Source organism: Panthera leo, chromosome B2 (genome assembly GCF_018350215.1).
Source record: "Panthera leo isolate Ple1 chromosome B2, P.leo_Ple1_pat1.1, whole genome shotgun sequence".
NCBI classification, from domain to species: domain Eukaryota; kingdom Metazoa; phylum Chordata; class Mammalia; order Carnivora; family Felidae; genus Panthera; species Panthera leo.
Window position 1 is genome coordinate 25,473,020 of NC_056683.1, and position 16,127 is coordinate 25,489,146.

The 16,127-nt window shown below is 41.9% G+C and overlaps 1 protein-coding gene across 4 annotated transcripts in view; it reads left to right on the forward strand.

Annotated features, from left to right (window-relative positions):
• The first annotated feature begins 2,043 nt into the window (after positions 1-2,043).
• SERPINB6 (serpin family B member 6) overlaps positions 2,044-16,127 on the forward strand; it is a 31,206-nt gene continuing 17,122 nt past the window's right edge. The window contains exon 1 of one of the 4 annotated variants that reach the window (XM_042938081.1): positions 2,044-2,102. The gene's annotated coding sequence lies outside the window, so the exon portion shown is untranslated. Of the gene's footprint in view, positions 2,159-2,388; positions 2,482-2,654; positions 2,878-16,127 lie in introns of those variants that run through there. The other 3 variants (XM_042938080.1, XM_042938079.1, XM_042938078.1) reach the window with 3 other exon arrangements.

A 16,127-nucleotide genomic window follows, 5' to 3' on the forward strand; every position in this document is an offset into this window, starting at 1 on the left:
AGAAAACAGATGAGAAGCTGGGAGAAAATATTTGCAACTTATACTACAAAGGACTAATGCTACTATATAAACAGCATGTAAGAACTAAGAAGAAAAAGACCAAACAATTTTAAAAAATGAACAAAAGTCATGAACGGTTCATGGCGGGGGTGGGGGGGGAACAAAACAACAAAGAGGCAATGCTTTTAAACATATGAAAAGATGTTCAACCTCACTCATAATACAGGATATGGTAATTAAAACTATAGGAGATAAAACATCTCTCCCCTATCAGATTGGTAAAAATCCAAAGATGTCCATGTATTACTGTTAGTAAGGCTGTGAAGAAGCACTCAGATATAGCTGGGGAGAGGACAAAATGATACAAGCCCTATAGAGAGAAATTTGACAATAGCTAACAAAAATATATGTGTATTTGTCCTTTAACCTAACAATCCCATTTCTAGGAATCTAGGAATCTGGATTGGTGGATATTTCTCCATCAGTACAAAAGAGTATTTACACTAATATCTTGCTACTGAAAGCATGGTCTACGGAACAGCAGCCTCAGCTACCTGGGTGCTTGTTAGAAATGCTGAGTCTCAGGACCTACTGAATCAGAATCTGCATTTTAACAATACCCCAGATCATTTACATGTGCATTCAAGCTTGAGAAGCACTGCACTAGGTTATTCGTGGCATTATTTGTAATGACCCAAATGGAAACAACCCAAATGGCCACCAGTGACACACGAAATACGATCAGCCATGAAAAGGAATAAGGATGCTGTGTAGCAAATACAGAGATTTCCAAAATGTATTGTCAAGTGAAAAAAGCAAGTTGCAGAACTATCGACAGATAACAAATGGATAGGTAATAGAATGACACTCTTTTTTTTTTTTAATTTTTTTTCAACGTTTTTTATTTATTTTTGGGACAGAGAGAGACAGAGCATGAATGGGGGAGGGGCAGAGAGAGAGGGAGACACAGAATCGGAAACAGGCTCCAGGCTCCGAGCCATCAGCCCAGAGCCTGACGCGGGGCTCGGACTCACAGACCGCGAGATCGTGACCTGGCTGAAGTCGGACGCTTAACCGACTGCGCCACCCAGGCGCCCCTAGAATGACACTCTTTTGATAAGCGTGCACACGCATACACACATACATGTTTGCAAAAAGGTCAGCTGGAAAGACATGCCTGAAGCTAAACAAAACTGGGTTGATATCTCTGGGCATTACTTTATGTTTCACTACTCCAAAAATAAAATTTAAACCGTCACAACTGGGAGAGGGATGCTACAGGCATGCAGTGGGTAGAGGGGCCAGGGATGCTGTTAAACATTCTGTAGTGCCACAGCACAACAAAGAATTATCCAGCTCAGGTGTTAACAGTGTCCATGTTGAGAAATCCTGGCCTAGGGTAAGGATGGAGGAAACGCAAAAACAATTTGAGGTTTCCAAAATTAAACTCATTTTTAAAACGTGGCTAGCGTTTTCCCCTTCTCCTCTCACCTTTCCGTTCTCCATGACTGCTCCAAGGTGGCAAACATGGACTTTGTACACATTTGTATAATTTGTTAGTACCCTGGAGTTTAATTCACATGCGCCAGAAGACTACTGCATTATGAACACACAAGATCGCGTAGGCTTTATTTAAAATTTCTGTCCCGCACTGTGCAACTTATGCCTACGTACCAAGAACTGGCACTTTTCTGGTCACTGACAACATTAATTCACGGTCTCTTTACCAAGTCACAGTAAAGCGCTGGTGTGTCCGCGTACTGTCGCTCTCTGACTGAAAACTCCAGAGGTTTTCGTTTGATTCACCTACCTGGTGGCCCAGTGGGCGAGGTCAACGCAACTAGACTAGAAAAGTACGCGCGGCCCATAGGCCGGCCCCAGGGTGGCGGTCAAAGTGCAGTGGAGTACCTGGCGCACACCTGGTCACCTCCCTTCACCGCCCTCCTGCGAGCCCCAGGCTGCTGACGGACAGCCGCCCCGGGATCTGGGGATGGGCGGTGCGCTGGCTCGCTTCCCCTGACTCCGCCCGCCCTCCGGCTCCGCCGGTATTTGAGGCCCAGAGCTTCTCCCTTCTCTCCAGACCGCCGCGCCAACCCTCCGAGGTACCGTCTGGTGTGGGACCTGCCCCGGCCCGCGGGGACCTGTCCTCCACTCCGAGGTCAGGAAAGCGCCGGAGGCAGGGTGGGGCCGCGAGGGGCGCGTGGACGGGCTGAGCTTGGTAGCTCAGTGATCAGGGTTTTGCAGGGACGGGGGCGTGGCCATGCGGGGCCCGGGGGCACGTAGGGAGGGCGTGGCCTCGCGGGGGTCGGGGACGCGCGCGGGGAGGGCGTGGCCTCCCGGGGTCGGGGCGCGCGTGGGTAGGGGCGTGGTCACGCGGGGCCGTGACCCTCGAAATCTTGACGGGGAGGGGGTGGTGTATGAGCGTTTGGGCTCGGGTTCCCTTGAGAAGTCCAGTGGTCTGGCGGACAGTGACACCATCTGGTGAGTAGTGTCTGGCCGCCCAGACCCGGACGCGCAGCCCCGCGTCCGCAGTGGAGGCAGCGGGAGCCGGCATGGGGGCTGCGCTGAGCGTCCAGAGCTGCTGCGCGGGGCCCCGCAGCCACAGGTGACCCCGCGAGGCCTCCGGCCACAGGTGACCTCGCCTGTTCTGTCCGCGAGGCGCCGGGCGTTGGGAACCCAGGGTAGGGGGCTTGGAGGCCTGAGAGAAGGCCAGGGGTCGGTGCCAAAGGCGGCCGAATTTGGGCTCCCCAGCGCCTATTCACTGAAACTGCTCCTTGGTGATCTTCCTGCCCACCCGGTGTGGCCTGCTGGCCTGTGGGCAGCTGCTTCGCAAATTCCGCAGCACCTTACAGGTTATTCAGGCCTGCGAAGATAATCGTGAGCATCATTCCAGATATTGTTACCTCTGTTTTTTTTTTTTTTGTTTTTTTTTGTTTTTTTTTATTAAACTTACTGCAGACAAAATATTACAAGATGTGGTGTCTTCAGGGCTAAGAGGACAATGGGGAAAATTTTAATCATACTTGGGGTTTGTGTGCTAGATGAAATTGGCACATGAATTACTTTCTTCCCCCTCTTCCCCATATAAAGCTCAAGTTCAGAAAAGAGAAGTATGGAAAATTAATATTCATATGCTGCCAGGAATACCTAGATGCCAGGGTGGAACTGGGTCAGTGTTGGTACTTTTGCTGCCTGGGCCTGTACAACTGTACCTGGGGACAGGAATATGACCCAAGGCTAACTGCTTCCTCCTGGGTGTGGTTTAGGACTGGTGTGGTGAGATGGGATGAGAAAAATAACCTTGGATTCAGCATTGTATTGCTCATTGCATTTCTGGGGCTAAGAAATGTGCACTCTGGTTGACATGAATGAAACTGTTATCAGTATTACAGGGTGTGTTCCAGTATTGCATGATTACTTTTGAGTGATTGTATCCTTCGGTTTATACCATCACAGAGAAAGGGTGCAATTTTAGTCATACTTGGCCACATAAACTAAATATTTAAAATTATACAAGGCCAATTCCAATTCAAGGCATTTTATTACATTTTAGCATCTTATAGTTAGCTCCACCTGTAAGAGTAGAGTGAAATTAGAATGAATGGAGTCATCATTCTTTTCTGTTCATACTAAGAGCACCCTCTATCACACCAAGTGTGTGTTGTAAGACCTGGGGAGGGGGTGGGGGAGGAACCACACACCTTATGTTTCCAAGCTTGCTGACCTGAGATCAGGCCTAGACAGAAGAAAGGAAATAGTGTATAATCCTACCCATTTGTTGAATACCCACTGTGTGCCAGACATTACTTTATTTAATCCTCACAGTAAACCTGCAAATAGAAGGAATCATCCCAGGACACCTGGGTGGCTCAGGTGGTTAAGCTTCTGACTTCAGCTCAGGTCACCATCTCATGGTTGGTGACTTTGAGCTCTGAATGGGAATCTGTGCTGACAGCTCAGAGCCTGGAGCCTGCTTCGGATTGTGTCTGTCTCTCTCTGCCCTGCCCACCCCCCCCCCCACTTGTGCTCTGTCTCTCTCAAAAATAAATAAACATGAAAAAAAACTAAAAAAATAGAAAGAACCATCCCCTGTTTACATACTAGAGAACTGTTGTTCAGAGAAGTAAAATACACATATACTTACACACAGTATACACACAAGTACACTAGAAAACAAAGGTAGGGATGAAGCGGAAGCCCACATCTCCATTAAGCCAACCTTTAAATGGTTGGATTTTGTAGGAAATTAAGGCATCTTTAATCCAAGAAGCACAAATAGTGACACCTTAAAAAGTTAACAATCAGTTGAATCAAATCAATTGTGAACAATAATTGCTCAAAGATAACTGATAGTGCTATGGGGAAAATAATAGTGCTAGGATAGATTTGATTTGTTAGTCTTGTTTTATACATACACTCATATGTGAAATAGAAAACCTTACTACCCAATTTTTATGTTTGTGATTAAGTATTGTGATTAAGTATTTTTATTTTTAAAAGGTACACTGTTATTAAAACCATAAATAACTTTGGAATATATAATGCATTTTGCACATGTATGTGTGCATCTGTGTGTTGTGTATGAAGGACACTTTTGGCTGTCTTACTGAAGCCAAAATAGTAGGGACTTGGAAAGCCAGTGATAAGGTGTTGAGTTTCCAATGTGATCTGTGAGATATGCATCCTTATTACTGGCGTGTTCATTGAATGGATAGGAGAAAGCTTGCACTTCCTTAAAAAAAGAAAAAGAAATCCCACACTATAAAAATCTCACTAGATTGTTTATAATTTTCTTTGATATTTGAAATATTGTAGTGAGTGGTAAACTATTTAAATTTGAGTTTATTTTTGTTTCTCTTCTAGAACTAAGATCGCTTTGATCTTTTATGATTATTAAGAATTTGTATGTTATTACAAAGTGATAATGAAAGTTGTTCTATGATTATGTACTAGTGGCCTATAATTAGTGGGGTATTTTCAAATTCACATTTTAGGACAAGATGGATTTTAATAAATAGCATTCAATGCTTGGGCATTTATTTCACAAGTAAAAGAGGAATTGGGTAATAGCCAAAGAAATGGCTTTTAAACATTATTGTTTAACTCTGCTCACAAAAGTAGTTGGTAAATTTGTGATCATATGTGTTCAGTTCCTTTCATAAAACTCTACTAAAAATGACATCAAGGAGCCCTTGAAAGCGTTAAAAACAAAGGACAAAGAAAAGGAGAGGGGAAAAACAGTGGCCAAGTGATGTCAGAATTTGGGAGGAAAGTGATGGAGGAGGAGTTCCATGTCATGGAGATGACAGTGGTCAAGGTTGGAGGCTCCAGTACCTGCAAAGGCAGGAATGAAGTGCAGGGCTGAAAAATGGGGCCCTGTTAGAAAGCGTGTTGCCAGATCCATTAGACCCCATGGTATCCCTGAACCTGGCAACTAGGAAGCCACCTGCCAGAAGATCGGGTTTCAGCCATATAGGATCTGATGCTCAAACTCAGGGACCTCAAGCACTGGGTTGAATTGAGGAGATTACTGATCTGATAGAAATTCCCCAGCCCTACCCTGCTTGCTTCCAGAACACCACCAGCAGCCAGATCAGAAGGTTCCTCCCATTTGCTGTACAACAACAAAAAAATGCAGCGATCAGGTGATCACGCTGCATGAAAGCCTCCAGCTGACTTCCTCTCCATGTAAACAGAATTTGCAACATTGTTTTGTGTTTTCCTCTTAAATGTGACTGCTCCCCAAAGATTGTCCCCCATTTGTGGGAAGCCTGTGTATGAAATAGACTTAGATAAAGCAAACACAAACCACAATAACAGCAACAACAAAAGCCTCAGAGAGAGAGGTGAGTGAGTGTAGGGAGCAGAAGACATCTCAATAAAACTGTAATGTTGTTCTCCAAGGAATTGGAATGGAGGGCTGTAAAGAAGGAACAGCAGAGAATAAGGAGAAATCCTTGGAAATTAAAAATATAATGGCTCAAATTAGAAAAAAATCAGAAAACTTGGAAAAAAAAAAGTCACGGACATCCTTCCGGAAATGGAACAAAAATGGCACTGTGATGGAAAATGCAAGAGAAGAAGAGAAGAAAGAGCAGAGCTTTCCACCTCTGTAGCAAGCAGCCTTGCCCATCTCACAGCACCCTACAAATACTGTTTTCAGTGTGTGCGGTGATGAAGGCGCTTAGTATCTGGTAGATCAGTCCACGAGTTCTAGTGTCTGACTAATAGAGGATACAGAAAAAGAGAACAGAGTCAGTCTGAGGGAATTAACTCCTGACTTAATTTTTTTCCCAGAGAGGAAGGAAAATTTGAATTGCTAGATTGGAAGGGTCCCCCAAGTGCACAGCAAAATAAGTAAATGGGGCCCCTCTTAAGGACACACTGTGACATCTCAGAACATCAGGGATAAGGATAAGAATTTGTGAGCTTTTTAAGAATGAGGATGTGGGGAAGGGGGAATGGAACTGGGGTCAGAATGTCATCAGACTTCCCAACAGCAGAGCTGAAGGCTGGAAAGCAGTAAAGCAATGTGGCAGAAATTTGGATGTAAAATAATGTGTAGTGCATTCCAGACCCTGAGAAACTGTCAGTCATATGTAATGGTAAAGACTTCTGGGCATGCAAGATCCCAAAATGTATGCATTCTGTTTTAGAAAACTATTGGACGATTTCCTTCATCAAAATGAGGTAAACAATGAAGCAGGAAGACATTGGGGTCTGACACAAAGGGTATTTTTAGCAAAGAGATACCTCAGAGAAGATAGCAGTGTGGCAGGCTGAAGAGCAGTCCAAAATGTGGCTGATAAACAGTTGTATCAACACGTAGGTATAGTGAAAGAGAAAAGTGATGCACTTGCAGCCCAGATGAACACCTCTAAGTGCAATTATGTTTTATTTTATTTTATTTTTAATTTTTTGTATTTAAAAACATTTTTTTAATGTTTATTTATGTTTTGAGAGAGAGAGAGAGACAAAGTGTGAGCGGGGGAGGGGCAGAGAGCCAGAGGGAGACACAGAATCTGAAGCAGGCTCCAGGCTCTGAGCTGTCAGCACAGAACCTGATGTGGGGCTCGAACCCACAAGCTGTGAGATCATGACCTGAGCCAAAGTCAGACGCTTAACTGACTGAGCCACCCAGGTGCCCCTAAGTGCAATTATGTTTTAGAAAAATTAGGTGTATAAAAACTTTATGTGGCAGTCTCATTTACGGCATAGCATCTTAAGGACTTGCAAGGAAACCTCTATCCAGCTTTGTCCACGGGTGTGGCCCAAACAATAACACCAAAACTCACACTCCTTGAAGATTCAGATTTTGTATTTACAATTCTCCATTAAAAGAAACCAGGAGAAGGGCTGATACCTCATGTCTTTGGACTGGAAATAAAATAGATAGGTAAGTAGGTAGATAGATAGATAGATAGATAGATAGATAGATAGATAGATAGATAGATGAAGAACCAGGGTTGTTGCCCTAGAGCAGGGATGTTTGAGATCAACATGTCAAGATAAAATAATCAATTTCAAGAGACACCCACTAGCACAGTTAATGACAGTTTGAGCGCCAACAAGAAAACCAAGACCAGCTAATTGAAATGCGTTGTCAAAATACCTGAGTCCATTAATAAGTTCAGATGAGGCAGACAAAATGAGTTTTAAAAAGGCACAGAAGAATTTGAATAACGTTTTTCAGGAAATGCTGTGTGATGATCCATATGTGATTGTTATGTAAAAAGTTCTGTTATTCCAGGTTCCTAGGCTAACAAGCACAGTAGTTCTACAACCATAAAGGCCTAAAAATTCAACTAAAGTACTTATAGACCGAGTACCTACAATGCAGGTAGAGGAAAACGCATAGCACTTCATTTTAAAGAAAGACATTGGGTTACCAGGAACTGAAATTTGGTGTTTGGATGAGGCCTTGTAAAATCCCAGCAAAGGGAGAAGTGAAGCTCAAAACTCCCCCACTTACTGGAATGTGCTGGTTACTCACTAGAGTGAGTGCTGGGTTCCAAGGAGCAGCTGGGATGGCATGGTGACCAAGAATCAGGCTTCCTGTGTTTGTGTGTGTGTGGGGGGGGATGGTCCCGAAGCATTAATATCACCTTAGGAAATATATAAGAAGATATAACAAAGGTAAAATATGTTAAACCCGTGGTGTTAATACTTGAGCACAGGGGTAGAAATGAGTTTGTAACTAATGTTTTGTGTCTTAAAAAAATTTTTTTTGTTGTTTATTTTTGAGAGAGAGACAGAGCATGAGCTGGGGAGGGGCGGAGAGCGAGGGAGGCATAGAATCTGAAGCAGGCTCCAGGCTCTGAGATGTTAGCACAGAGCCGGATGCCGGGCTCGAACTCACGAGCTGCGAGATCATGACCTGAGCAGAAGTCTGATGCTTAACCAACTGAGCCACCCAGGCGCCCATTTTGTGTATTTTTATTTTTACTTATTTTTTTAATTTTAGTTTTTATTTTTTAAAATTTACATCCAAATTAGTTAGCATATGGTGCAACAATGATTTCAGGAGTAGATTCCTTAGTGCCCCTTACCCATTTAGCCCATCCCTCCTCCCACAACCCCTCCAGCAACCCTCAGTTTGTTCTCCATATTTATGAGTCTCTTCTGTTTTGTCCCCCTCCCTGTTTTTGTATTATTTTTGTTTCCCTTACCTTATGTTCATCTGTTTTGTCTCTTAAGGTCCTCATATGAGTGAAGTAATAAGATTTTTGTCTTTTCTCTAATTTCACTTAGCATAATATCCTCCAGTTCCATCCCCATAGTTGCAAATGGCAAGACTTCATTCTTTTTGATTGCCAAGTAATATTCCATTGTATATATATACCACATCTTCTTTATCCATTCATCCATCGAGGGACATTTGGGCCCTTTCCATACTTTGGCTATTGTTTATAGTGCTGCTATAAACATGGGGGTGCACGTGTCCCTTCGAAACAGCACACCTATATCCTGTGGATAAATGCCTAGTAGTGCAATTGCTGGGTGGTAGGGTAGTTCTGTTTTTAGTTTTTTGAGGAACCTCCATACTGTTTTCCAGAGTGACTGTACCAGCTTGCATTCCCATGTTTTGTATATTTTTAAACGTGTTTGAAAGTCTTAGGTTATCCTAGCTTATTGGATTTGTAAGTCTTGATTTATAAGGTTTATAGAAGTCTAAATGTTTACTAAGGTTTAAACATTTTTAAGTTTGCTTTAAATATTTTTTTTCATTTTTTTAATGTTTATTCTTGTGAGAGAGAGAGAGGGAGAGAGAGTTAGTCTGACAGGGGGCTGGAACTCATGAGCCATGAGATCATGACCTTAGCAGAAGTTAGATGCTTAACCCCACCCAGGGACCATTAAGTTTGCTTTGAAAGATGTCAAAAGCATTAAAAAATCTGATATATTAAAATAAATAACTGATGCTTAAATATTTAAGCACAATAATTTCTTTGCAGTGTAAGCCGTATACTGCCAAACAATTGACAATTAATGAAAGTATTTTAGTAGGGAATGTTGTTCCCTGTCTATGAAAATTCCTTTTGGGCAGGAAGGCCCCTGAGCTCACCAGCAGGGCGATAGACTGTGGGAGAGGAGAAGGGGACCAGTAGATGACTCTGTATCTGAGCATACGAAACAGTTAGTGGAAAGGTCTAGTGACATGTAGAACATTTGGGGGAAGTTGCCATAGCTACATAGAAAACTAAAGAAATGTGGGGGGAAAGGCAATATTAACCTAAGGAAAAGCAGTGTTAAGTGATAGGAAATGTGCCCCTAGGATACTACTTGTTTTAGCACTGATCACTACTAGCTCTAATAAAGCAAGCCATGGGTGGGGAAGGACAAGGGCAGCAGTGTAAGAGAACCTGTAGTTATTTGTGATATCTCTTTGAGCACTGTCTGACATTTAAACTAAGTGTGTGAGTGTTAATTTCACAAAAATAAAAATGAACCAAATCCTGGCCCCTAAAAATAATAGAGGCATGTTGTAGAAAATGTGAAAATGCAGAAAAATATAAAAAACATAAAAATGACCTGTAGCTGAGAAACATTGGGTGCACAATATTTCCTTCCATTCTGTCTTTAAAGTATGCTTACATGTACTTTTCTTCCTAGTTAACATGGAGAACATTTAAAAGTTTATTTATAGTGTTATATCCTCTTTTTCAGCTTAATTTTGTATAGCCTGGAACATTAGCATGCTTTTTAAAAAATTAATACCTCCTTTACTATCCATCATGAATGTGACAGAATTTGTGGTTCTCTGTTGTTGGGCATTTAAAACTTTTCTATAGCATATGAAGTAGTTAGTAGTTGCTTTTGTCCGTAATATTTTTTTATATTAAATTTATTGTCAAATTGGTTTCCATACAACACCCAGTGCTCATTCCAACAGGTGCCCTCCTCAATGCCCATCACCCACTTTCCCCTCTTCCCCACCCCCCATCAATCCTCAGTTTGTTCTCAGTATTTAAGAGTCTCTTATGGTTTGCCTCCCTCCCTCTCTGTAACTGTTTTTATTCCTCTCTTCCCCTCCCCCATGGTCTTCTGTTAAGTTTCTCAGGATCCACATATGAGTGAAAACATATGGTATCTGTCTTTCTCTGCCTTATTTCACTTAGCATAATACTCTCCAGTTCCATCCAATGTCCATAATATTTTTTACGGTTTTATTGAGAAATCATTGACATATATCACTGTGTAAGTTTAAGGTATACAGCATGATGGTTTGATATACATATGTTGTGGAATTATTGCCACAATGGGTTCAGCTAACATTCATCTTCTCATACAGATGTGATAAAAAAAAAAAGAGTAAAGGGAAAAAAATTCTCCTTGTGGTGGTAACTCTTAAGACTTACCCCTTTAACTATCTTTTAACTACCTTCTGACATAGCTAATGGCAATATTAGTTTACAAGCATCATGTTGTACATTACATCCGTGATACTTACATCTCCTGTATTTGGAAGTTTCTACCTTTTGACCACCTTCCTCCAGTTTCCTCTCCCTTCAACTCCCACCTCTGGTAACAAGTCTAAACTCTTTCTTATGAGTTTGTTTTGTGTTATTCCACATATCAGTGACATCATACAGTATTTGTCTTTCCTCTGAGTTATTTCACATAGCATAATGCCTTCAAGGTCCATCCATGTTGTTGTAAATGGTAGGATTTCCTTGTGTTTTTTTTATGGCTGAATATTATTCCATTGCATAACTGTACTATATATATATATATATATATATATATATATATATATCTATCTATCTATCTATCTCACAACTTCTTTATCTACTGATCCACAGATGGACACTTAGGTTGTTTCCATGTCTTGGTTATTTCAAATAATGCTGCAGTGGACATGGGAGTTCAGATTATCTTTTCCAGTTAGTATTTTTGTTTCCTTTGAATGTAGTCCCAGAAGTGGATTTGTTGGATCATATGGTAGATCTATTTTTAATTTTCTGAGGGTCCTCCATACTGTTTTCCATAGTGGCTATACCAACCTCAATAGCAGTGCACAAGAGTCCCGTTTTTCTCCACATGCATACTAGAATTTGTCATCTTTTGTCTTTTTTGATGATGGCCATTCTAACAGGCATGAGGTGATATCTTATTGTGATTTTAAATTGTATTTCCCTGATGATTAGTGATGTTGAGCATCTTTTCATGTACCTGTTAATCCTTCCTATATCTTCTTTGGGGAAATGTCTATTTTCAGGTCATCTTCTTTATCCATTCATCTGTCAATGGACATTTGGGCTCTTTCCTTACTTTGGCTATTGTCGATAGCACTGCTGTAAATATTGGAGTGCATGTGCCCCTTTGAAACAGCACACCTGTATCCCTTGGATAAATACCTAGTAATGAAATTTCTGGGTCGTAGGGTAGTTGTATTTTTAATTTCTTGAGGAACCTCCTGTTGTTGCCTGAGTTGTTAATTTAGCCACTCTGACAGGTTTGAGGTGGTATGTCATTGTGGTTTTGATTTGTATTTCCCTGATGATGAGTGATGTTGAGCATTTTCTCAGTGTCAGTTGGCCATCTGGATGTCTTCTTTGGAGAAGTGTCTATTCATGTCTTTTGCTCATTTCTTCATTGGATTATTTGTTTTTTGGGTGTTGAGTGTGATAAGTTCTTTATAGATTTTGGATTCTAACCCTTTATCTGATATGTCATTTGCAGATATCTTCTCCCCTTCCATTGGTTGCTGTTTAGTTTTACTGATTTTTTTCCTTTGCTGTGCAGAAGCTTTTTATCTTGATGAGGTCCCAATAGTTCATTTCTGTTTTTGTTTCCCTTGCCTCTGGATATGTTTTGAGTAAGAAGTTGCTGCGGCCGAGGTCAAAGAGATTTTTGCCTGCTTTCTCCTCTAGGATTTTGATGGCTTCCTGTCTTACATTTAGGTCTTTTATCCATTTTGAATTTATTTTTGTGTACGGTGTAAGAAAGTGGTCCAGGTTCATTTTTCTGCATGTCGCTGTCCAGTTTTCCCAGCACCATTTGCTGAAGAGACTGTCTTTATTCCATTGGATATTCTTTCCTGCTTTGTCAAAGATTAGTTGGCCATTCATTTGTGGGTCCGTTTCTGGGTTTTCTATTCTGTTTCATTGATCTGAGTGTCAGTTTTTGTGCCAGTGCCATACTGACTTGATGACTACAGTTTTGTAATATAGCTTGAAGTCTGGGATTTTGATGCGTTCAGTTTTGGTTTTCTTTTTCAAGATTGCTTTGGCTATTCTGGGTCTTTTCTGGTTCCATAAAAATTGTAGGATTGTTTGTTCTAGTTCTGTGAAGAATGCTGGTGTTATTTTGATAGGGATTGATGAATGATCATTTTAATATGCTGCTGAAATCAGTTTGCTAGTATTTTATTAATTTTTGCATCTACATTTGTCAAAGATGTTGGCCTATAGTTGTCTTCCCTAATAGTAGGGAAAGCCTTTTCTGGTTTTGGTATCAGGATAATGCTGGCCTTATTAAATGAATTTGGGAGTGTTCTCTTCTCTTTGAGTTTGAGAAGGATTGGTATTAATTCTTTAAATGTTTGGTAAAATTCACCAGTGAAGCCTTATGGTTCTGGCCTTTTCTTTGTTGAGAGATTTTTGATTACTAATTCAATCTCTTTTCTAGTAATTGGTCTATTCAGGTTTTTCTATTTCTTCCTGATTCAGGTTTTGTAAGTTCTATGTTTCTAAGAATTTTTCCATTTCTGCTAGGTTGTCCAGTTTATTGGTATATAGTTATTCATAGTAACCTCTTATGATCCTTTGAATTTCCTTTTTAAATTTTTAAAAAAAATTTTAAATTTATTTTTGAGAGAGAAAGAGATAGCATGAGCAGGGGAGGGACACAGAGAGAGGGAGGCACAGAATCCAAAGACAGGCTCCAGGCTCTGAGCTTTTAGCTCAGAGCCTGACGCATTTAGCGTTTAGCCCTTTAGCATTTCTTGTAAGTCAGATCTGGTGGTAATGAAATGTCTCAGCTTTTATTTGTGTGAGAAAGTCTTTATAACTTCTTTGTTTCTGAAGGAGAGCTTCATCGGTCATAGAATTGTTGACAGGTTTTGTTTGTTTCTTTGTTTTTCAATATTTTGAATGTCATCCCATTTTCTCCTGGCCTGAAAAGTTTCTGTTGAGAAATCTGTTCATAGTCTTACAAGGGTTCCCTTAAGGATGTAACTTCTCTGTTTTCTCTTGCCGCTCTTAAAAATTCTTTCTTTGTTGACTATTCAATTATGGTTGTTGGTGTAGCCCTTATTCAGGTTCAGGCTATTTGGGGTCCTTTGGGTCTCATGGATGTAGACATCCATTTCTCTCCCCAAGTTTGGGAAGTTTTCGGCCATTATTGCTTTAAATAAACTCCCTGTCGCTTTATTTCTCTTCTCCCTCTGGAATTCTCATAATGCAAATATTGTTTCTTTTTGCGTGTCCTATAGTTCTATGGACTTGCTTCATAGAAAATTTTTGTTTCTCCTAACTTTCAATGTCTAGTCCTCCAGATCACTGATTGTTTTGTCTGCATGAACAAGTCTACCCACTTACTTACTTACTTACTTACTTATTTATTTATTGTTCGAGAGAGAGTGCACAAGTTTTGGGAGAGGGGCAGAGGGGGAGAGAGAGAGAATCTCAAGCAGGCTCCACACTCAGCATGGACCCCAATGCAGGGCTCAGTCCCATGACCCCAGGATTGTGATCTGAGCTGAAATCCAAGAGTCAGACACTGACTGAGCCGCCCAGGTGCCTCAGGTCAAGTCTATCTTTGAAACTCCTGAATTCTTCAGTTTAGTTGTTGTACTTTCAACTCTAGGATTTCAGTTTTCTGGGGTTTTATGGTGGTTGTTATTTCCTTTCAGACTTCTCATTTTGTTCATGCATTGTTTCCCTAATTTTGTTTAGTTGTGTGTCACCATTTTCTTTTTGTTCACTAAGCTTCCTTAAGAGGATTATTCTGATTTCTTTTTATGACAGTTTATAGATCTCCATTTATTTTAGGTCAGTTACTGGAGCTTTATTAGTTTCCTTTCATGGTCTCATATTTACCTGATTAATCATGATCTTGATTCCTTATGTTGGTATTTGTGCACTTGATGAATGGGGTTCATCTTCTAGACTTTATAGATTTGTTTTGGGAGAGACAGCTCTCTACCAGTAAGCCCAGCTGGGTTTCTGGCTACATCTGCTGCTAATGATTTGGGGCATGTAGGGCTTATTATTATGGTCTCTTTTGGGGTGAGGCAACTGTTTGAGCTCTGAAGATGGAGATGGTGGGGTGCCACTGGCTAAGAACAGTTGGATAGGACTACTGGCTTGGTTCCCTACCTAAGTGAGGCTATAGGATAGGCTCAGCAGTTGCTTGCATTTTCTGGTCTGGCTTTGTAGATGGTCAGGACTGGGTACTATATTCAGTAGTAGTTGGGGCTGTGAATTAATAACTTCCTGCCTTGGCAGGACAGCCAGCCAGAACCCAGGGACTATACAACTCATTGTTTGCTGGCTGAATCAGGCCAGAGCATGCACTGAGTTCCCTGCTCAGGTGAGGCCACTGGTTTCACTCTGCAGATGGTGGAAGGCACAGGCAGTGCTCTCTGTTCAAGTGCCTCTGTGTGTAGGGATGTTTTTCATGTGCTCTGGTTAGGTTCCCTGGTTGGAGAGGCTGAAGGCTATATTCAACAAGTGGGGCTATGAATAAAAATCCCTGTTCCAAGGCAGTGGGAGAAGCAGGTCTAGAGTTGGTAAAACTCTTTGTTGTCTTTTTTTTTTTTTTTTTAAAGAGATAGAGAAGGAACAAAGGAGAGAGGGAGAAGGAGGGAGAGAGGGAGAAGGAGAGAGAGAGAATCTTAAGCAGGCTCCACACCCAGTGTGGAGCCTGACACAAGGCAGGACAGGATCTCATGACTCTGAGATCATGACCCAAGATGAAATCAGGAGTCAAACACTTAATCAGCTGAGCCACCCAGGGGCCCAAAACTCTTTGTTGTCTTAACTCAAGCTGATCCACACCCTAATTTCCCTGCTAAACAGGGCCACTGGCTTTACTCTGTAGATTCTCAGCTCTATCTGCCCTTCTCTTGGCTCAGCACCCCTGGGCTGCACAGCTCCCAGGAGTTGTCTCCAGCCCTTTTATTCAGGTGGGGCCAGAAGACACTCTCCACAGGCAGGTGGGGCTGTGATTCAGCTACCTTGCCTGAGTGGGAGAGGGAAGGCTGCTCCAAGTTACCTTCAGTTTCCCAAACAGGCTGTCTGGTTGGGAGAGTCCTGGAGTTACCCTCAATCCTCTGTGAATTAATCCCACTGCCTCCGTACCTGGTACTGGCTTTGCTCTGGGGGCAATCAGCTCTGCCTGCCCACTTCTCAGCTTGAGCACCACTGGGCAGCACAGCTTCCAGGAGTTGTCACCAGGCCTTCTGGTCAGATGGGGCTGGAAGGCACTCTCAGCAGCCGTGGGTGGGGCTATGACTCAGCATCTTGCCCAGGCATGGGCAGACTGGGCTCTAGGGCTGGCAGAACTCCTCGTTTGATGATCTGAATCAGGCAGATCTCCACTCTGGTGTGTTCCCTGGTCAGAGTGCATCGCTGACTTAGTTCTACAGATGAGGAAAGCCTCTGGGTGTGATTACTATGTGG